Raw genomic sequence first — 23986 nt, 5'->3', positions numbered from 1 at the left:
GTCCATGCTCAAGGCCACGTTTTTAAAGGAAAGAGCCTTATTTTTCCAATGGTACAGGAAAGGAGCTTCGGGATATACAGGTTAAATTGAAAAGGCCTTACAAGTACCTTAGGAGGTTAACAGTATCACCTTAAGCCAGGTTCCTATCAGTTATGAATTCAGTATGCTGTCGGAATTTGATATGGTCCAAAAGGGAAGTACGGTTGGCCCTCTAATTTGGCATCAAAATGTTTTGCATCCCATGGAGTACTTATAAGAAGTTTTTTTTTTTTTAATTATTATTATTTTCTGTGTGAATCTGGCCTTTCTAACACAATATGTGCTCCATGCCAATACAGACTGAGATACAATCATAGCATTTTGGTTTCAGTAATGAGTCGAGTGGAAAGCGGGCTGTGCAGAGATGACGTAGGGGCCAGTTATTATTAGAAAACACAAAATACAAATTAGATTTTTTCCTTTTCCCTTCAAAAGTAAAATTTTGGCAAAAGTTTTAGATTCAGAAATAAATCTAGCAAATTAGTATACTGCATTATTGTGGGCTGCAAAGGTAATTATTTTCATGCTTGCTTTTGGACCTTCCCATTATGCCCCAACTTCTAAGTCTCTTTTACTGTGTTCCTGATGGGAAATCTTCCTAATCCTCATTTGTGTGCTTCATTTGTTAACTTTGATGAAGGTTTGGGCATTTAAAATTGTGTTGTCCTTCAACTAGGTTAGTTTTTTTGAAAGAGGAAAATGAATGGGGAAGATCTCCTCCAGTTTCCTCTGATCTTGGGAGGTGTTACGACAAAAATTTTCTATTGCTCACAGTTCAATTTCACACTTTATATGAGGCTATCTTAGTGCTTTGGGGTTCAACAGATTAATTTAGACTGTGTATTTTTCTGTCTTTGTTTGCATTGTTCTTTTATCCAACTGCAAGACAGCTTTTCTTTTAGCAAAATGTCAAATAGTGGCGAATTTGCTCAATTAGCTTTGCAAATGCTTGCTTGACTTCCTATAGCATCTTTCTCCTTTCTTTATTGTATATTTCTTATATTTAAAGTGGGACATCAAATAAATTTTTTCTTTTGAAAGAATTAGCATTTTAATTCTTAGGCGATAGTCTGCGGTTGTGCTTCTGATTGTGTTTTTTAATTAAAGGACAAATACTCATACAATTTTTCCCCCCAATCTTATTGTTATTTTGGAAATGAGGAAAATAAATTCTAGCTGCTTTGAAGGCAGTATTTTGACACAAAATAACCGTAACAAGTGGTTTAATCAATGGAATGCATGTGGCCTATGAACTACAGAGCAACTCTTTTCCCATCTTGTTTGTATATGCCTTTATAATTTTAATTATAGGTCTGAAAATACATGAAAATAAAAAAAATATTTTAAATATCACAGGTGTATTTGTTTTCTAATAAGAAAATCATCAAAGTGATCTTTAAAATTTGTAATAGTGATTCTGGATTCTTATTTAAAGGGAGGGGGGAAAGATAGGCTGGGATCAGAGTAACAGAGGTGAAATAGTAAAATGTTTGATAATACGTATCCCCTAGTGATTATTTTCTCTCTTTGAGGCTTTTGATATTATTGTAACTTTTGCCAACAACAGATAGGAGTTTACTATCCGCATAAATACCTTAGTCCTCCTCTTACCTGTAATGCAGGTAAAAAAACAATCACCTTTGTCCTCATTTTTGATTCTCAATAGGAAAGTGGTAGGTATAGTGCATGAAATACAACTGAAGGTCTTCAAAGGGTCATTAGAATGCCAAAGCTAAGTGCCTCTTCTCTGTATTGACTCTGTTTCTTTGAAGTTAATTTAGAGATTATATTTCATGTCTTTAAAAGTTATTTAAATAAGAATGTGTATTATACTATCCTAAAATCCTTTGGAACATCAGGTTGAAATGAAGCTGAGTGTTCCACTTGTTTCTATTCCAACCATGGGGTCCCCAACCTTTTGACACCTAGTACCAGTACTCTTATGAGAATCTGATAGGAGGTGGAGCTAAGGCAGTGATGCTAGTGCTGGGGAGCGGCTGCAAATACAGATGAAGCCTCGCTGGCTCACCTGCTACTCACGTGCTGTGCAGCCCTGTTCCTAACAAGCCACAGATTGGTCTGGTCTGTGCTGGCCCGGTTGTGGGCGGGATTGGGGAATCCTGGGGTAGGGGTAGCATTGCCGCTTTGGATGTTCTTCTGTTACTTACACAGGATAGTGTAACCATCCAAAACACAGTTTTTGTCTCCCCCCCCCCCCGCCCCCATTAGCCTTCAGTTTTTTCCCCCTCCGGTTGAAAAAATATATACTTTTCAGCAGAGCACGGCACAGCATAACATGGCACGTGAAGTTACAATATACACCTGATGCACACTGCTCTCAGTGTGTTACTAATTGATTAGGATCTGCAGGTGTTATAAAGTGTCTGTGAAGCACTTGTTTTCCCCAGCTTCAGAAGGTAGGAGCTGGTCACAGACGAAAGACAGTCAGTGCTGGAAGTAAATTCACTCAAGGTTAGTACCACGCCTGGTAACTTCGGTTTAGGAGAACATGGATTTTCTTGTATAAAGCATTGTGTTCCCCAAAGTTTTGATGAACTAATGTGTTCAGCATGCTGGGATGAGCAAATCTTATCTGACCTCAGTCGAGATGTGGGGAGAGACTAGATGTCCCCCAAAGAAATTGGGATAGAAGTGACTTGTGCGTTTTTCCCAAGAAAGCCAATAACTGTTCAGAAATGTGTGTAAAACTGTCATCATCTGAGTAGTAGGTTGGGTAATAAGAGCAGATAAATAAGACCAAAATTCCAGGGGGTTCAAGTTACAAGTTTTAGAGGTAACTTTTTCAATTTAGAGCTTGAAACTTGTTCTGTGAAATTACCTACTGTTTGCTCTTTTTCTTTTTTTTTCTTTTTCTTTTTTTTTTTTTTTTTGGTAAAGTAATTTAAAAACATAAAGATAGTCAACATGGGGAAAATAATCCAGGCATACCTAGTTTTATTGTGCTTCTCTTTACTGCGCTTCACAGGTGTTGCATTTTATAAACTGAAGGCAAGACCCTCCACCAGCAAAAAGATTACAACTCACATCATCGCCCTATTTGGTTTGTCACAGTGGCCTGGCCTGGAACCGAACTTGCTGTATCTCCAAGGTAGGCCTGCATTTCTAATTCCTCATACTTAATTCAAGTTTAATAGGTTTCTATTTTGAACTAAATATAAGACTGGAGAATGATGAGGCCATAATTTTTTTATTGCTTGGGGCCTTTACATATCTTCAAGTCAACTTCTGTGCGATGTTATTAATTTAAAGTGGATATAATTGTAATATAGTTTGCTTCTCAAAGAATTTCAACTTTGCTTCATTGTGTTAAATAAAATAATGGCTTAAGAATGAATAGATATCCATTTTTATCTTGAAAGGCAAACAATGCCTAAATTAATTAAAGATTATTAACTGCCAAAAGTCACACCCAAGAGTGCATTAATTTATTAACACGAGCCTTCTCTGCTGATTTCTTACTGTGTCTATAAGAGCTATGAGAGGTAATTTTGTTTGTTTTTTCTTAAATTACTCTGTAACTCCTCTAATAAAAATAAGTAGAGAAACTCTTAAGATAGAAAACATAATAGTCCTTTCATTGTATTTCATCTTTTGATGAACTTGAGCTAATGAACTATCGACTTAGCAAATCTATAGGGTTTTTTTTTTTGTTGTTTATTAACCATATGGAAATCAAGAAATTCTGCCAGCAATTAAAAGGCAATATTAACCAATAAACCTAATATTGGTATTGTCAAATCTTAAAATACTACACATTTACTTATGTAAATATTAGTTCTTATTTAGAAAATTCAATTATGTAGTAGCTTACTAATATGCGAGTAGACAAATATTTGAAAATTTATTTACATATATTCATTGAGGTCTTATTATATGCCAGGGTCTACATATTGGGATTATAAGAGATTGAAAGACAGGTAAAGATGTCTGCTCTTCTTGCGTATATATTAAAGAAATGGGAATATGCTATGGAAAGAAGTAAAATAAAGAGCACAGAATGGGGATTTGAGAGTTCCAGAGGAGGGGAGGGGTTGGAGGGCAAGTCAGAGTACAAAACAGGCTAGGGTAGGCCTCACTGAGAAAGTGAGGTCTGAGCAAAAAATAGCGGGGGCGAGGCAGTTAGCTAAACAAACAGCCTGGAAGAAGATCATTCCTGGAAGAGAAACGGCTAAAGCAGAGAGTGAGAGTGTGCTTGACATGTTAAAAGAAGAACAAAGAAGCCAGTGTGTCTCAAGCAGCGTGCGTGAGTAAGGACCACAGTACATGAGTGTGTAAATGTGGCAGGGCCGGATCATAGGTATCCTTGAAGATTATTTGACTTCTCATCTGAGAGAAAAGGGGAATTTCTGGCAAGATTGGATTGAAGAATGACATGACTTAAGTTTCAAACATAACAGACTGCTGGTAGGTGGTTGAGGTGAGAAACGGTGGACGGCAATGAGATTTGATGGGTCAGATGTAGGATATGAGAAAGACAAAGGAATCGGGGTATAGGTAGATGAAAAGATGATATTTCCACCTGCTGAAATGGGGTGTCTATTAGAACAGATTTTGGCCTAAGATCAGGAGGTCAGCTTTGGCATTGATAGATTAGTATCTATGAGCAGACAGAATGTTGAAATTTGGGATAGTGGTCTGAGATGCAATTATAAATCTAACAATTGGCACAAGGATGGCTTTTAAAGTGGAGAAATGGATGAGCTCACCATGAAAGTAAATGTAAAAAGGTAGTTCCAAAGACTGAGTCTTGGAGGCCTCCAAAGTTAAGAAATCAGATAAGTGAAATGGTGAGCAAATAGAATAAGAGGGTACACATGGGGGTGGTCTGTGGAAGTCGTCTTTGAATGACTCTAAGTTGGTTTGTAAAATACTCGGTAGGATCACCAGTGGAAAGTGAGGACAGATGAGGAGATGATGAGGGTTTAAAGGAGAAGGTAGAAAATAGTCATAACAGAGAAGGTGAATGAATGAGCCGGAAAGTTATCTGATGTTTACTGGGCAGCATCAGAACTCACGCTGACGTTTCTAGATGTGAATTTTAACCAAAACCTACTAGTAGCGATGCAAACTTTTCTTTAGGCACTTTGAGCTTCATGTGTACAATTGCGGAGTAGGGACTGTTGAATTTCCTCAGATTATGATTTTGCCAAACAAGAATATCAAAGTTGAAGAAAGGAAAGGAACAGGGGGGTATACACAAAGGAAAGACGTATTTGACCGTGGCTTCTTAATTGGGAAGATGGGAAGTGAAGAGGTCTAGTGGATGAAGGATTATGAAAACAACAGAACGAAAGAACCTGAAGTCCCCTGGAGTGGGAGAATCAAACAATTTTTACTAGAGCACAGATCACATTTAGGATATATTGAATCAACATTTGGTAGCTGCTTACAGTGTATGCTAGGTGATTTCTAGCATATTTTCACTTGATTTTCAAAAATCTGTATGCAGAAGCACTTCATGCCACTCCTCTTATAAGAAGACTATGAGGCAACATAGATTCAAACTTGTCCAAACTAGGACATATAAAAGTTTCAGCTTAATTTCAATACTTCAAGTTTAATTTTGTTACCATTAAACTGTCTTATGCATCCTAGTCTAAAGGAGTGTCTCTCTGCTTAACATTTTGTGCCTTATGATGATTTTCACTGATATTTTAATATTTACTCCAACTTGAGGGATTATTTGCTTTATCACACATATTTTGTTTTGTTTTTTTAGTTTTCACTCATCAGTTAATTAGATAATTCATTTTTAACCGTTTAGAAAATATTCACAGTGAATCTGATTTTGGATCATATATAAAGTCATATCATATTTAAAATAGTTTTATTTCATTAGAAACTAACAAAATCCACTCAGATAAACTATCTGGGAAAAGACATGTTAAGACGTTTGGAGACAATTCAAAACGTATTGATGTTAGATAATAGTTGTGAATTTTTGTTAATTTTGTTGGATGTGGAAAACATATGTTCTGGTTTAATTTTTAAGTCTTTTTGAGAGAGACACAAAAGTATTTACAGGTGACATAAAATGCTTGAGATTTGTTCTCTTGTACTCTGGCGAGATGCAAACAAAAAGTGTGTGAGTGTGTGTGTCAGGGTGGGGGAGGGAGTAGAGAATCAAGGGGTAGACGAAGTGGAAAAGCAGAAATCAATGGTGGCTGAAGGCGGGTGATGTGTACACCAAAACTCTTCTAATTATTCTCTCTGTAAATTTTAGAAAATCTTCATAGTTAAAGGTTTTACAAAGCAATTCCTAAAATACCTCACACAAGCCTGTCTATGTTCGTTAATTCATCATCTTCAGGAGTGCCCTGATTTTAATGACGGCTTGCCATTGAGCTGACGATGCTAGTGGCTGGATGTGGTCATAAAACTGTTTAAGTGGAGTGAAATACTTCGACACCCTCTCTTGACATAAAAAGATAATTATTTCCTACAAACATAACAGTTCCAAAGAACACACCTTCACAAATACATTTTCTTTCTTGTTTTTCTACTCTTTGAAATATTTGGAGACGTTCACAGTCTGTCTGTGATTCTCTATCACTTCACTGCTAAGACTTTAAAATTTATCAACTTTTTTGGTAGTGGAAGAAATGAATCTCAAGATGGATGCCATCATTTGGACTGTGATTGATTTTTAAAAATAACGGTCATCATTTTTCGTGCTTCTTTAATTTGATGGGGGATTAATATTGTTTGGCCTGATGATAGTAGTCATCAATCTACCTTGGCTCTATGACTGAAATGTTTTCTCATGTGCAGTAGGTTGGAGTCAATACTTGATATATACAGACAGACCTAGATTATTAAGTTAAAGAGCATTTTCAATTAAAAAAAAATAACATTTGACTTGAGAAAAAGAGAGGAAAACAGACCTATAAATAAGCCTTCTAGATAAATGCTATATTTGTTCAAAGTATGAATACCACAAGCTTAATAGCCAGTCATCAGACTTAAAATGCTGAGAAAGAAGCTTATCGATTTGGAAATTAAACATCTGCCAATAGCTTGAGTATACTTTATGTAACGAAATGATGAAAATGTTTGGTCATTTAATTTTAAATCACCCTTGAAGTGCATATTGTTCGCTGTGTAAATTTTAGTCTACTTTAAAAAAAAAATCACAAAATATAAAATCTGTTATATAGGACACAGTCCATTTTATATAACTATAGATACATATTTATATGTCTGTATCTCTGTATCTATATATAATCTTCACAAACACCTTTATATCTATTCCTTGTGAACACGATTTCGAAGCTGAGAGAATATAACCCATCTAGGGTTACATTTCATAAGTAGGTAGAATATATAATCTGTCAACATATTACTAGAAATTATTTCCTTTTATAAAGCATCGTCCAAAACGATGACCTATTAAAGTTTAGTACATGTTCATATTTTCAGCTAAGGATATGATTACCAGGGACAAGCAAATATCACCTGTGGGTAGGAGAGGTACACTCTCATGTTTGAAGAAACCAACTAGAAGGATATGGTTGATAAATGAGGATTCTGAACTCAGCATTTGTGACTCTCTATCACGCTTTGATTTTAGGTGATACACATAAAAATGCTTAGAGCGTTAGCTGTGAATTAAAGAAAGTTCCGATTTATGCAGTCTCAAAGGACCTGAGAATCTATGCTCATTGAGAAAATAATTGTTGGGTGCACTGAGTTTTTTTTTTTTTTTCTTCCCATCTCTTCACTAATTCTGTAATTGGAAGTTATCTGTGTATAATTGCATCTTTAGTGAAAAGTAATTATAATTCTTATCATTGGCTTTTAAAATTAGCTCTTTATCCAATAAATAATTTTTTTTTACATCTAATCTAGCCCCTCTGGATATAGCAAAAAGGAAATCAAAGCAAGATTTCAAACTTTAAAACTGATTGAGTGGGGAAGAATAAAATGGATAAATATAAAAAGTTTAGAAACGCAAATGTCATTATTCAAACCTAGAAAAACTACTTTTGTTAAAAACAAAGCACAAAAGGGAAATAGCCCATTCTTTTACAATTATCTCTTCCTCTTATCCCCTTCCCTTCTTCTTTCTCTCCCTATTTCTTTCACTTCCTTCTTTTCCCTATTCCACCTTACCCCACCAAGGGATCTGTTGATTTATAATAGGCTTTACACCTATTATTTGTTCATCAAACAAGGATATTTTTATACTTGCCATCTTGTGACATGGGACAAGCTCAGGAACCTCTCAGTGTCTTTGAACCTTTAAACAACACATGTGCAGTGGTAATAATCAGTGAAACAATAGAAGAAAGGCATTCTGTAGGAAACATTTGCCTTAGAAATATATGCTGTTCGAATTATTCCTTGTAAAGAATGAGTGCTTGAAACTTCAAGATCATGGAAATAAAGGCATCAACCATAGTTACATAAATGTGTGCACCCATCATTCGATCTGCATGGAAATTGGGCAATTGTCATTTGTTGCTGATTGACATTCTTTATACCAGAGATACTATGAGTGGCCTTTTGTAATAGGAAATAGAAACATTTAATGGCAGGTAGCTATTCAATGACACCCGAGAGGGAAGCCGAGCAACTCAACTTTGTTGTCCTAGAGCCTGGATATATTTTATGTGCATAGACCACCATCTTCTGAGGAAATTTTATGTATGACCTTCACCTTATAATTTAGGATGGAAGTTATGAATTAAACGAATTGAAAAGTTTGACCTGCTTGTGGCCAAGTTTTGGGGTTATCCTGAGAAGGCCTAGTGTTTCATTTTTCTCTCATAAGAAAACCGCGTGGATTTATAGATTGTTTTTTTTTTTTTTTTTCTGATAAAGTCAGTACGTAATAATGGTTAAGAGTTTAGGCAGATCTGGGTATCAGTTAGATTTGCTCAATCATTCTATGACCTCAGGCATAATGCCGAACCTCTCAGACCTTTCCCCTCACATCTTCATAATGATTATAATGATTATATGATAGTGATTATAACCGTTCACTGAGTTATTGTGAGAATTAAATGAGACAAAGCCTGTAAAGCATAATGTCTGGCTCATGGAAATGCTGGAAAAATGTAAGTTATTTTTAACTCAAGGAACATGAGGATTTCCTGCCTCCTAGCGTCACTTATAATTTTTTACTCTCTAAAAAATCATGGAGATAATCATGCCATGTGACTTCTAAAAAATTTGGCTTCCTCTTGACTATTCAGAGGGCCCTGGGATGGCCCCCAGCTCCTGGAAGTTGCCTGAATATTGCTAGCTGATTCAGCTCTCTGTACCCCACTTCGCTCTCAAATGTGTTCACAGCTCCTGCTCTTCTTCCTCCCATTCTATTTAAGAACAAGATGATGCTAATTTGTACTGATTTGCAAACTTTACTGAAGATCCAATGATACAAGAAACATAGAAAGTCAAACTTAAATTGGATATAAGACATTTTTGCTTTGGACTCCACTGCTCAGGCCCTGACTGAAGGAGGTTCTGTCACCCCGTCCCCTGTTTGGAACCACACCACGAGAGCTGTTCTTCATCAGGTGCAAAGTAGCATCGTCTTCACCTAAGTCTCTGCTTCTACTTCAGATAAAAATTATGTTTCTGCAGAGTTAACTCAAACCCTTGATTGATCACTATGAGATACATTGCTATTAGAACACATCACAGCCCTGGCTATTCCTGAATATAACAGACAGTATTTGTGAAAATGAAAAGGTTACTTGGGTAATCTTTCGTTAGTGAGTGTATGAATTCTGTAGGACATAGGTCATTGTGTGTGTGTGTGTGGGTGGGTGGGTGGGTGTATCTTTGTAAACATATGTCTCTCTATCCCTTGCTGTCATGATCTCGAAAGTGTTTATTTTATAAACACATAGAATATGCAATCTATACCAATAAATTATTAGAACTCATTAGTGATTTACTATTATCTTCACTACAGACTACTGGCAATTGAAATGATTTTTTCCTCCTCTAAAGAGTCCTACCTCACATTTGTTTTAATAGTATTAGGAGTAGTAGTTGTAGTAAGGTTTTTTGTGGATATGTATTTTTTTCTTTTTTTTTTATAAGTTAATCTTTTATGCTAAGCAGTTTGTCAAGAATTTGTAAGAGAAAGGCAGCTCTGGAAAACTGCCTCCTATGACTGCACCAATAGCAGGTAGCAGTTACCCTAGAGTTTGGTTACTGTACCCCCAACACCCACCACTTCCCAAATCAACATGAAATTGGGAAAAGGTAACTTCGCGATCTGGGAGAACTAATGGGTGTGGAGTAGCATGTGAGTATCAACTCTACACATTTCAGAAAGAGCAGAAGGCAGCCCTCCAGCAAAGCTGGCTTGTCCTTCACACAGTGTCCCCCTTCTCAAAATTAGAAACTCTTTCACCACAGCTGTCTGAGTTTCTCTCCCTCCTTTTTGGATAACTACACTGATCGTTTGGAAGAGATCATGTTGATGGGATATCTGCCATCATAACTGAGTGCGAACTAAGGGAAAAATAGTCAGATCATCTGCCTCAACAGATGATGACTTGTGCTGGGTTGGAAAGGTAGATCATTTGGATTGCTTTGGGGGAGACAGACATACTTGGGGAATAGTGAGAGGACAGCAATTTTTATCCTTCCCAAGCTATAGGATTTGCCTCTGGGAAAATTGTGAAGTCGGTGAGATTTAGTTTGTGGGTGCCCGCTCACTGTCTCATCAGCATTCAGCCTTTAGTGCGTTCCTTTGCCATGCAATCCTCCCGCACCTCCCCTTTCTCAGTCTCTTTACATCTCTCCTGCCCAGAATGGAATGACGGGGCATTCCCGAAAGAGCCCTTTTCAAACAACAAATGTCTCACTTCTACCGTCTTACAGACTTCTGCATTAGCACCAGTGTACCAGTTGAAGGCAGATTATACCTTTTCAATTCTCTCTCACTTTTTTAGTATGATGCTAAGTCAATCTCATAGTGCTGGGTCGGAAGTACCATGTATCCCTGAGCAGGCAGTAGAATCTGAGATTGGACTTATTCTAGGCAAACAGGCCTCTTCTTTTCTGTGCTCATTCTATGATTTTTTCTTTGTTCATGCATTCGCCTCCGATATGCTGGCCAGAAATAGGACCCCTTTAATTTTAGTACCTTGCAACGCTTTTCTTTCAAATAAAAATTTGCATGACAAAAGTTACCACAAGGGGTTTCTTAAAACAAAACTGTAAGTCTTTCAAAATAGAGATGCTGACTCCTTTAAAACAGCAAAGCACACACTAGATATATTCGATGTAATTAAAACAAGTAAAATCTATAGTATCAGGATCTAAGCCAGTCCCTTTGACAAGTCATCAACTTTCATTTAAAGCCTTCTTATTTTAATGTCATTCTTTTAAGAAAGATGTATTAGTGAGAAATGTTTAAAAAAAAAAAAAAAACAACCACAATCAAGGGCAAAAGCAGTGAAATGATTGAAGATGCATTTTCCATCCGTAGGGTTTACTGGGATTACTTAGGCTAGACAAAAATCCATGAAGGTCATAAAGACATTTTTATCATTTTAGACTGATGTATGCCATTTTTTATATTGCCTTCACAATGCACATTAAAATTTTAAAGAGTAAGCTGTTACATTAAAAAGCAGTGACTTAAAAATTTATCAGCTCCACCCTTCCATAGTTTAACAGGGTTTTTTACTTCTATTGCTTTAGAAATACACAAAGAATTCATTTTTTAAATTGCTAATGTGGTGCCTTTTACAGGTGACAAGTAACTGGTTTATGACAATGTATGTGTAGTTTCTCAGTCTATAATTAATTAGCGATAAATGGAAAAAAGTATCAACCTTATGCATTGTATGTACACGACACCAAATAAGCATTCCTCGTTTCCTTAATAAGATAGATGCTTGCCTGGGAAATTGTTTGATAAGTCATACGGGCCATAATAATAAAAGCACTGACCTTTTTTGAGGTTCTTATTATGTGTCAAGCACTGGAACCAGTGCTTCATGCATCTCATTTAAACTTTACAGCAAGCTTGATCTCTAGTTAGCACCTTCAGACACTCAATACTTTTGAAAGGAAAGGAGGAATAAAGGTAGGCAAGAAAGCTGGTTGGGAGGGTCTCAAGGAAACCATCAAAGAGGGAATTATCCTCATGTTATAAATTCAAAAAGTTTGTAGAAGTCAAGAAATCTGCCCAAAGTGGCAAAACTAGTAATGGTAGAGATGGAATTAATCTGCATATCTGCCCAAGGACTAAATTCTGTTCTTTTTACCATATATCCCTGCTCTCCACATGATATGTATTTTAGCACATCCTTAGAAAGTAGGCAGCTTGTGCGAAAGTCAGCCATTAAAACATTTTTGCAGTACGTTGAACTTGATATGTTAAAACAGCAATACTGACCCATATAAGAGAACATATATTTTAAGTGACATGGGGATTACAAAATATATTAACATAGACATCACTAGTAAGAGTGGTGGAGAAGCCATTTGTGACTCATCATTGCTTAAACATACATTGGCTGCTTATCATATAAAACAAAAGAAAACAAATTACAGCCACCTAAGAGGTAAGGGCTTTTTTTTTTTTTTTCTTTCCTGTTTTTTGTTTTTCCTTTTTTTTTTTTTCAATCTCAATCTGGATTAAAAAATTAGTTCAGAGCCATTTTTAAGAAAAATGCTGCTCCCCTTCTTTTCTTCGATATATAGCTAAACTCATCTTTTAAATTATTTTCCCCAAAAAGGAACTCAGGAATATAAATAGATTCTTTCAGAATGTGAAAGGAACAGTTCCTAGCTTGTGTGTGTTATTGAAGGGATGGAGTAGGAGGCAGAGAAATCTGAGCTGGGGGGGTGCTGGGGGTGTGGTCAGGGGTGTGTGTGGCCAGGAATTAGAACAAAGGTGAGAGTAAAGGGAGGGCTAGAAGGAGAGGATTTACCAGAGGAGATAAGGGAGCTGGGGAGCAGCCTGGGGCTGCAGGGTGGCTGTGGAGAGGAAGTGCCCAACCCGACCCTTTGACTCCAGCTTCATTGGTCATTTTGGTGACCCTGCGGTCCTCTGCCAGCTCTAGTCTGCACTATTGTTACTGTTGGGGCCGATCAGAGTTCAGTGTCACCCCAATGGCAGCGGGAAGGGAGGGGGATAACGAGGGCGCAGAAATGTAAATCTGCTTTATATCTGGGTTGTGATGGGGTGGTTCCAAAGGCATTCCTAGGTGATTTTGATTGACACCTGGCTGCTCTATAGCTCTTTGCCTAATGTGCATGTATGTACCTAGAATTGTACTACCATTGAGGTGTTCTTGGGCGGTCTCTGGGCTGGGTCCCTATTCCTTTGTTCGCCCTGTCTGACTAGCTACCTAATATTCTCCCTTCCATAGTTAGGGACCCAAATCTTTGTGGTTTGGGGGCAAAACCACTTTGGCTCCTTCAGGCCGAAAGGAGCTGAAGGTGGAGGATCGGGGCCCTTACACTTGCCGTCTGTGGATGGGGGGGAACAGCTGTCGAAGCCCTTCCAGGGGACCATTGACTGGAGTGGTGATAGTTTCTTTGAAGGACTCTCTGTAGATGAATTGCCTGGACCCCGGGGGAAACACATTGAACCACGTGGTTTAGAAGTGGTCGTCCACAAGTAGGCAGGAGTCAGGGTGACCCACCCCCAGCTCTGAGTAGAAAGGAAGAGCCAGCAGGGCTGAGAAAACTTAAAGAGCGAGCCAGTTCATTTGGCTCATTGATAAGGAGTAAGTGGAGTAGGAATAGCCATGGGAAAAATTAACAGAAATGCAGAGAAAGTCAGAGGAATCCCTGTGACCAGGACTGGATCTCTGGGAGGCCTCTGGGGTGGGAGGGGGGAGGGGTTGCTGCTCTGTCGGTTGTCTCAAGTTCTATGAAAAAATCTCACTTCACCTTCAATTTCAGTGAACTTCTCCTTCCCTTTCCTCCTGCTGCACTCAGCCCTGGGTTATTCTAAATCTACCCCTCTGTCTATAGTATTCTTGCTTTCTTAACTTTTAAACTTAAAGCTCAACATTCTACGTGAAGCCTCCCCTGACTGTCTCCTATCCCACCCAAGCCCTGGCGAACTCTTTCTTCCCTAATTTCACATGGCCCCTCTATGCTTCCTCCAGGCACTAGCCATGATGTTTTATAATTGTTTATAGGTTCTTCAGTCTCCACTAATTAATTATAAGCACCAGGAAGGGCACAAAAGGTCCTCACCCCAAAAACTGGTGTTCAGGAAATACTTATCAAATATAAAAGAACTAAGAGTAGAGCTCAAGCCGGAAGACGGGAAGAAAGGGCAGAGAACGAGAACGGCCCTTGTGAGGCCGGCTGCTGCTTACAGGCTGCTTCCCTTCTTTCCTTCCTCCTCATGCTGTTCCACAAACTCTGGTACTCACCACATGCTTTATAATAATAACGTTGCGTTTGGTTCAAGTTAAACTACTCAGCCCACTCTCAAGGCTTAACTTGTCTCATTTGTATCCCCTCAGACTCATTTCTTTTGTTTCCTTTAACCCGTATCCCTTGACATGTATTCTGTACTCTGCCAATCATGAACTTAGAGTTTACACTCTGTCTATGGACCCCTGGCTGTCCACAGTACTTTTTTTTTTTTTTTTTTAACACATCATTCTCCCCTCCCATCTCCTCACCTTACAACATCTGATCATTCTTGAACACTTTCATCTGGAGCCCCTCTCCACATTGTGATCATTGATGTGGCTGCCATTGGTTTGTATTTTTTCTCCCCACCAAGCTGAGTGGTGCATTAGGTGGAACCTTAACCTTCCTTGTCCCACAACCCAGCATAGTCCCTAACATTCCTAGCTGGTGTCCTTGACTTGCCTGCTGAATGCTAACTACAGGATTACCTACCTTTCTTATTCTGTGCCTCCTTTCCTTATTAGAAAGTATTTCCAGTACCTGAATCTGCCGTCCCCAGAGCAAAAGAATATGGAGATCATTTAGAGTTCTGTTCAACAGTATTTGTTTATTTTAATTAATTTCACTGGGATGCCAGCAAAGAGGGCTGGTGCATCTGGAAAGGAAGGGGAAGTCAAGGGAGGGCTCAGTCCTCTATTTTTAGTAAAATTGCCACTGCCAATATGGAATTAGAGTCTGGGTGCCTAGAGGCCAGATGTGCTAAAGATTGGTTATATAGTCCCTTTTGTTTTTTTGCTAGAAGTTCCAAATGAGACATGGAATACAGCATGGGTCAAACAGTATTCATTTCATTCTGGAGCACCAGTGCTAAAGAAAAACTTTAATATGAAAAAACGGGAAGGAAATACACAAAACTCCATTAGCAGCCACTTCTTAGTTACATACTATTTAATTCTGCCTTTCTTTATGCATTTCTGTATTTCCAAATTTGGGACTTTTTCTTTACTTTTTAAAAATAATTTAAAACATACACTTTTTTTGTTTTTTTTGTTTTTAAACAACACAATATGAAATTTCAAGCCATGGAGTTGTCATTTCTTTTATTCAGAAAATGTTCTTTGGAAACCTCAAAATGCTTTAAAAAAATAAATAAACTTTGTATATGGAGTTACATGATTAGTAGCATATAATAATAATTAGATTTGCATGTTTATGATTGATTAGGTTTGGCCCTTTGCCAATCAGACTTCACCTGGTTTAACTCCAGTAAGTTAAAACTCGCATAGATGCAGTGGACTGCACTAGACTGCGAGCAGGTGCCCGGGGTCTTGACAAAAGTATGAACTAATGAGCTCTGTAAAGAATGGCTATTTAATATTTGCATCAACCTTTAATTTTTTTCAATTTGTGGAATACAGTTGAATGAATAGCCTCTAAGATATCATCTACATTTTAGAAGGGTGAAAATTAACATGAACCAAAGAAAGAATGGGGAAAAAGCTCAGATGTCAAAGAACTGAACGTCAGTGATAATATTCCATGCATTTATAAATTTAAAGCTAGATCTTTCTCATTGTTTGATATGAGTGGGGAATTAATGAGAGGGAAAGGCCACGGGAAGCAGTCTTTATGGAGCATAAACCAGTATGTTAGCTAACAAAGTCTCTGCTAACTTTATTTACATGTTTTCTCATTTGATTCACATAAATCAGCATGGTAGGTTTCATATCCCCATTGAAAGATTAGATAGATATTCTTATGTATTAGCATCTTTCTCCTCACCTGCTATGCAATCTATCCTTTAAGGACAGATTATACATCAATGTATCCCTAGAGCTAGTGGGGGCTGGCATCTGGTAGAATCTTAATAAAGTGAATAAATAGCCATTCAGTGGATAAATGGTTGGATAGATAATAAAATGATGGTTTGTTGGCTGTTTAATGCCTTTTGAATGCTTGTGCTATGAAGAATTCTTGGTTTATATTATTATAAGAATATTTGTTTTTATGTGTATGCTTTTGAAAATTAGCTTTTTCTCAAAGTATAAAAATCACATTTCCATGAGCTTCAAAAATTTTTTTTGAGGTAAAATTCACATAACATAAAATTAACCATTTTATAGTGAACAGTTGAGCAGGACTTAGTACATTCACAAGGTTCTGCAGCCACCACTTCTCTCTAGTTCTAAAACATTTTTAACACCTCGAAATAAAACCCCGAACCTATTAAACATTTGCTCCCCATTCCGCCTTACTTCCTGCCCCTGGTAACTACCAATCTGCATGTAGTCTCCGTGTATTACCAATTATAGATATTAATAAATTATAGAATATGTGACCTTTTGTGACCGGCTTCCTTCACTTTAGCATAGTGTTTTCGAGATTTGTCCACAGTGTAGCACGCATCAGTGCTTCCCTCTTTGTGGCTCAGTTCTTCAACTCTGATGCGCTGCCTGGTTTCTCGCGTGTTTGATTTTTGCAACTTCTTTGCAACAGCAATGTATGAGGGTTCTAATTTCTCCATATACTCACCAATGCTTATCATTTTCCTTTAAAAAAAAAAACCTATAGGGTATGAAGTGAAACCTCATTGTGGTTTTGATTTACATAGCGCTCATGACTAAAAGCAATGAGCATCATTAGATTTAATTAATTAGTCTCAAAGAACAAATACATTTTCTCTTTAATAACCCTTATAGATATTTCAAGAAATGGCACTGCTGTAGACCCATTGCTTAAGTCAGAATCCTGGGATCATCCTGGACATTTCTCTTGAGTTCCCACCTTCCAAACCATCATAACATCTTGTTACTTAGAGTACCAATGTATCTTGAAACACTACACTTTTCTACATCCCTACAAGTAAAAACCTAATCCAGTCCAACGGGATCTACTGCTCCTTCCCACTAGTACTTCACATTCTGTTATTTATCTCATTTAATCCATATTCCATACAGCAAACAGAATTTTAATTATAAATTAGATTATGGAGGTCCACTGCTTAAAATTCACCACTTTTCTCTCATTGCATGTAGTGGAAAAAATATCACAGTTTATGAGTACCTGGATTATCTGGTATCACTTATTGTTCCAACCATGTATAAAACTACTCTTTCCTATAGACACTGCTTTCCATCAAGTCCAACCTTTTATCAGTTTCTAGAACATTCCTTAGAACATTTTCACAAGCCATTGCATTAGCCTAGAAAACCACTCTAAAATATCACATGGTTAGATCCTCTAATATTTCTTAAGTATTATCTCGTCATATAACTTCTTGATGATCATGCCATCTAAGGTGAGTTATTCTCTGTGGAAACAAGATATCTGATATTCACTACCTTAAAAGGGCCCCCCCAACCCATACTTAAGTATTTATGTAGTTATTTATTTTCTGCCTTCATGAATAAGTTTATTTACGGTGGACACTATTTTCTTGTTGACCATGGTATAACTCATCACCAGCATATGGTTGATGCTCATGGTAGTATAATGAATATATGACTGTGTGCTCATTATAAACACAGGGGGTTCAATGGGCATCCTATAGAAATGCCCATTTTCTTCAGAGCAAATTATTGAAAAACTATAATAACATAGTTATCAATAATAAGTAGTACTATATTCTAAGTGCTGTGTTTCTACAGAAGAATACAAGCCTCCTATTTCCTTATCCACAACCAAATAATTTGAAACCCATGGGTTGTACTGAGTGGCAGGGATGAGTAGACAGAACGGGGCATAAAGGAGGGGAACAGAATGGGTTAAGTGGAGAATGAAAGCTCATTCTCTCTTATCACAGTCTTTACACAGCCTGAGTCTTGCCATTCAAGAGTCAGTACTTTATTTCCACCTCTGTATCTGGTGAGCAGGCTTTAGACCTGTTGACATGAAAATCATCTATAGAGCTGTAGAAGAAATGTGATTAAATTGTGTTAGAATAGCTCAGTCTCTTTCTGACTAGTAAAAAGTATTAGTCTGAGGCCATCATGGATCCCTGAAATGCTTATAATGGGAATATTGCACTATTACAGATGTAAGTGGAAAACCAAGGTTATGCAAGCAAATAGAACTCGGGGTTTCTTTATGTCAAATTGTACATTTGAACTAGAAATGCAGACTTTTTTTTTTTTCCTATTATGGGAATGAAGGCATTACTTGAATGATAGTCACTTGGTCATTAATTTCCATCATTTGAATATTACAAAATTAGGGGTCTTATTTTACTGCTCCCTTTTGTGATAACGATCTACAAGAGAAAGAATGTAGGCAACTTATTACTTTTTAAAGTAAACTTACTTAATTGTCATGTAACATATTCATATTTAAACTAACAGTACAAGTTTCTTTTTTACCAAGTGTTTTCAAGTCTGTTGTCTCAGTTGATGCTCCCAACAATAGGTCTGTGACCTAGAATGGAAATATTTAAATTAGAATTATGAGACTTTCAGTTTTAAAATTGTATTGTAGCATAGGTATTATAAGTGCAATACATGAAGAAACTGAAGGAATCAAAAGACTAAGCTCACATAAATCAATTAAATAAATATAGAAAATTAAAACCTAGGCAAAACTCTTTTGGAAGAGATTCTTGAAAAAACGAGTGTATATACCTATGTACACAGACACACATATTGAAAATTTCTGAGAAACAATCTTAAAAGACCTGAAAATGTATATGTTTAGCAATGTACAGGGATATAGATTTCTAGGATTTGGGTTAAATGGTAGCATCTAGGTCAATATATTCAATAAAGCAACTGTTTCATATTTTTACTAACAACAATTCAATACGCCTATGGCTTTAAATGGTCCCATAATTTGATTTCTATTTCTTGCTGTTTACAGTTTTATTGTTTGCCTTTAGAAGCAACTGAGCTTTCTCTTTATGCTTCTACAAGATTCAATATCATAACCTGATCTATTGATGTTTAAACTGTAACGGGTCATCTTGAAGGATATGTTTTTAAGGATGGGAACACAATTCTTAAGGATTTTTTTTTCTTTTTAAAATTTTATCCAAATTCCTTAGTTCCAGAAGTGACTTCAGATTCTAGAGTCATACAAGAAGACATATGGGTACACAGGCAAATTTTACAAATTTCTCAATCCTCTACTTTAGTAATGGCATAAATATTTTATTTCTCTTCTTTTTATCCTTGATTATTTATTTTTTCTGCCATCACCGGTTAATTTTATTTTATTAAGAACCATCTATTTTTTAAATTATTTTTTAAGTTTTATTTTAAAATGAATGTTTAGGGAAAATACTACAAAAATGATAACATTTCCTATATACTTTTACACAAATCCCCCAAGTTTTAATAGTATACATAACTACTGTACAATTGAATTATTGATGCTAGAAAATTAACATTGGCACCATTCTGTTTACTGATCTCCAAACCTTAGTAAAATTTCACCAGTTGCCCTACTGATGTCTTTAATTGGGATTAAGATGAAATCCAGAATCCCACATTTCATTTAGTCCTCATATTTCTCTACTTTCCTCCAATCTATTATAGAAAGGAGTTCCAAGGAACTGTCCAAAATGAGACTTTTATGGGCAGAATGAGGGAGGACCAAGAAAGTTACACTAGGCAAAAGGGCAGGTTGGTTATCTCAGTTACTTTCCTTTAGGGAATCTCAGGGTTATCAGGCAGCTTACCTAGCTGATGCTGATCAGATAATTCCTGATTGGTTTAAAATTTCACATCAGAGAGCGCTAAAACTGTAATCACATCTCAGTTTGGCGATGTGAGGTTAGCATGACTGACTTCATTTAAGGCTTCTTGTCTATTTTTTTTAATAACTGTATAATACAGATTTTGTAATGTTAGACCAATTTTGTACTTCTAGAGTCGATTCCACTTAGTCATGGTGTATTACTTTCTTAGTGTTCTGGAGTCTGTTTACTGTTTTGTTTGCTATTTTTTGCATTGATATTTTAAAGTAATATTTATAGCTTTATTCAATGCTGTCTTTATAAGATTTTGGTACTGGTGTTATACTAGCTTTATAAAAATAGAAAAATAATATTTTTAATACTCTGGAGCAACAAAGACTTTTAACTCTCTAGTATGTGGAAGGTTGATAGAATTCCTCTGAGAAAGCATCTGGACGTGGTGCTTTGTTTATAACATTGGTCCTAACACTTTCTATTGTTTCTGTGGAAATCCATCTGTTTATGCTTCCTATCTTTAATAGGATCATTTTTTATAATCTGTTTTTACCTAGAAAATGATACCTTTCACCTAGGTTTTCCCTTTTTTTTTCTTTCTTAATCTGTACTCTAGTCTCATGATTTTTAAAAATGTTCTCTCTTAATGATTGTTTTTCTTTTTATTTTTTAGTTTATGTATTCGTGATTCCTCCACCATTGGTTCTAGATCAGGTTTGCTAGTGATTTATCTGTTTTGTTAATTATGGTTTGCAATAACAGGATTTGAATTAATTATTTAAATTATTATTTGTTATGAGGTTATTTTTTTATTTTTCTCATTAATCTTGGCTTTTTATTTTCCTTCTTATACTCTGTTTTGGCTTTCTTTGCTATTTTATAGTTTTTAAAATATTTTTAAGCTAGGTATTTAATTCATTCATTCTTAGTTTTTTTTTTTCTGATGACACTCTTTAGAACTATGAATGTTCCTCTTATCACTGCTTTAAACAGGCTGCATAGATTCCAGTATGTAGTGTTTTACTTTTTTATAAATCCTGTAATTTCAGTTTGTGTTTCTTCTTTTACTCAAGTCTTTTAATAAAGGTTGTGTTTTTTGTTAATTCCCAATTGAAAAGTGCTTTAATTTTTGTTAATATTTTCTAGTTTTATTGCATTGTGATCAGAGTTGTCCTATTATTTCTACCCTGTGGGACTTAGGTATATATTCAGTGTGATCCTAGTACCTGAGTAATTATTATGAAATTTCCACCATTCTTGAGAAAAAAAAATACATTCTCTATTGTAAGGGTGTAAATTCTAAAATTTATAAGATCTATCTTGATGATTATAGTGTTCAGATTTTCCATCTCTTTACTAATTTTTGTTGTTATTGCTTTACTCATTTTTGGTCCACTTTTATCTGTTTGTTCTGAGAGTGGCTTAAGCCATCTATTGTTAGTGTATTTCTATTAAATCTCTTTGCAGTTGCTGTAGCTTTCGCTTCATAATAGCTATTGCATTTCATAAATATTATATCTCTATTGTGAATTGTGGTTTGTTGTGTCTAGTTCTCTTTGCCTCCTATCAGAATCAGTACCTCTCTATTATTATTATTATTATTATTATTATTACTATTATTATTATTGTTGTTGTTACACAAACCCTTATTGCATGCTTATTTTCCTACACAAAGGTTTTTGACTTCCATGAAATCCCAGTTTCCATCTACCTACTAGGGGATAGATTCCTACATAATTATGTAATAAAAGTAGGATCATGAAACATCTGATAAAAACAAAAGCTTGAATAACAGAATGATAAAGTCTTCCATCCGTTAGTATAACAGGGTGAAGAACAAGAAGCAAGTTTCCTTATAGCAGTAGGATGATGTTACTTTCATTATTCATGCAGGAAGAGAGTACTGACTTCCTTCATACCTAGACCTGTCCTCTGCTCCCACCAAAAAAATTAAAAATAAAAATAAATAGAAAAAAACCCTACAGCAAAGATTTTCATGGTGCAGGGGGGGAGAGAAGCAAACTGTGAGAGTAAATTATAAAACCAACTTATAATGGATCTGAACAATAATGAGGAAATCAAGAATCAGGATAAAGATAAGCAAATCATGGAGTAGAGAAATCAAAGATACCGTAAAAAGAATCACCGTTGAGTCTGCAAGACTGATTGTATTTCTCAGATATGTAAAGAAATATTGTACCATGAAGCAGAGGTAGATATCAAAGGGAGAATTAAAAAAAATATGGAGTTTATAATATGTATATCTTAAGATTTATATATGTTTACATATAATATACATTTCAAGATTTCTATATATACATTAGACATTTAAATGAAGTATATATTTATATATAGTCTTATGTAATATGTAGTTTATATGTGTACTATAGATTTACATATGCAGTATAGCTTTAAATATGTAATATAGATTTATATGTATTTGTATGCATATTTTTGTGTAGATCCCTGCACATATTATGTGATCATCATGACGTTAATGTTAACTGGTGGATAAACAAGGACAGACACAGTTAAAGAACATAATATATTCTTAATGTAAAGATTCAGAAACTGTTACATCAAATGAGAATCATGCATGTCTCGATATGGAGTTACAGACTTCCCAGTTCAAGGACAAACAGATGACAGCTGGCCTTGTCATTTATAAGGATATCTGGGTCTTCAAGTGCTCACTGTTCTGGAGAAGCTGACTACATGGTATCTGCTCTTTTGTTGCAAGTAACTGCTACTTAACCACCCCAGCAAATTCCTTCTTGTTTACCACAAGGGTGGGTGAACTGCAGGTCACCTACACAAAGAGGCTGTCCCCATTGATGGGCATGTTTTGGGGTCTGTTGGAAACATATTGCTGGAAAAGCAACTATATAAAGAAGTTTCTGACATAATTATTTTTTAACTCAATATGTTAAGTTAGGGAATATGTAAATTGAGTATGCTATGGATTGGAACTATCAAATTATATTTTAACGAGCACAAATATTTTAACATCTTTCAGATTTAAGATTTAAAAGAAAAATCACCCTGGCTTTATGAATATTAAACACAATAGGAATAATATTTGCGTTCTACCCATTTAAAAATGTATTTAAATTATCCGAGGTAAATAAGGATTATACATGAGTACACTTTATTTTCCATTTAAAAATGCACTCCATTTTTTAAACAGGGTTAAATGTTAGGGTTTTGAGGTGAATCTAAAAGCTGTCAGTAGCAGTTATTGTTAAATATTTATGAGCCCACTGTAAGGACAAATCATTTTCCTAATCTATTTCACTAATAGAAATTATTTATAAGTACATCATTAATTATTTACATGTTCCTGATATTATGTTTGCATTAATAATTTAAAAATATATAATTATCTATTAAATCATCTAAATATGATTTAACTTCATTTATCTTTTGTAACACAAATAGCGAATTGATCATTAACTGTAGTCATATAAAACAAGGTATTCAGCTCTAACAAGCTCGGGTATTTAGAAAGAATAGTGACAATTAGTTGCACATCTATATTTTTATTCAATATTTGTGTGTTACAATTAATATTCTTTAAAAGTTTATGGAGTTTCAGACCCGTACGTCTGGTGTTCACTAGTTACTATGCACCTTTGTTTTTCCTGGCATGTAGAAAGCAAGTTTCGTTCTACAGGTTGCCAATTATTTCAGTGCCCTCAGAGCCAAATGCCTTCCTTTATACATCCGGTAAAGACTGAGTTTGTCCTGGACAGCACTGACCATCCTTAGTGAAATCTTTAAGGAGATTTACTGCTAAACAAAATTTGTATCTTAGCAGCTGTGTCTTCCTTCAATTATAATACCAGAAGATAGAAGGTATTATTGCATATTATTATCCGGGTATCTTGATCTACA

The 23986-nt window shown here is 35.8% G+C and overlaps 1 protein-coding gene across 1 annotated transcript in view; it reads left to right on the top strand.

Annotated features, from left to right (window-relative positions):
• The window catches only part of TENM2 (teneurin transmembrane protein 2), a 2693686-nt gene that overhangs the window by 623580 nt on the left and 2046120 nt on the right, over positions 1-23986 (top strand). Inside the window, exon 5 of the mRNA XM_036224946.1 lies at positions 3026-3148. The gene's annotated coding sequence lies outside the window, so the exon portion shown is untranslated. The remainder of the gene's footprint in view (positions 1-3025; positions 3149-23986) is intronic.

Source organism: Rousettus aegyptiacus, unplaced genomic scaffold, assembly GCF_014176215.1.
Source record: "Rousettus aegyptiacus isolate mRouAeg1 unplaced genomic scaffold, mRouAeg1.p scaffold_m13_p_7, whole genome shotgun sequence".
Lineage (NCBI taxonomy): Eukaryota > Metazoa > Chordata > Mammalia > Chiroptera > Pteropodidae > Rousettus > Rousettus aegyptiacus.
This window is presented reverse-complemented; position numbering and strand designations above follow the sequence as displayed.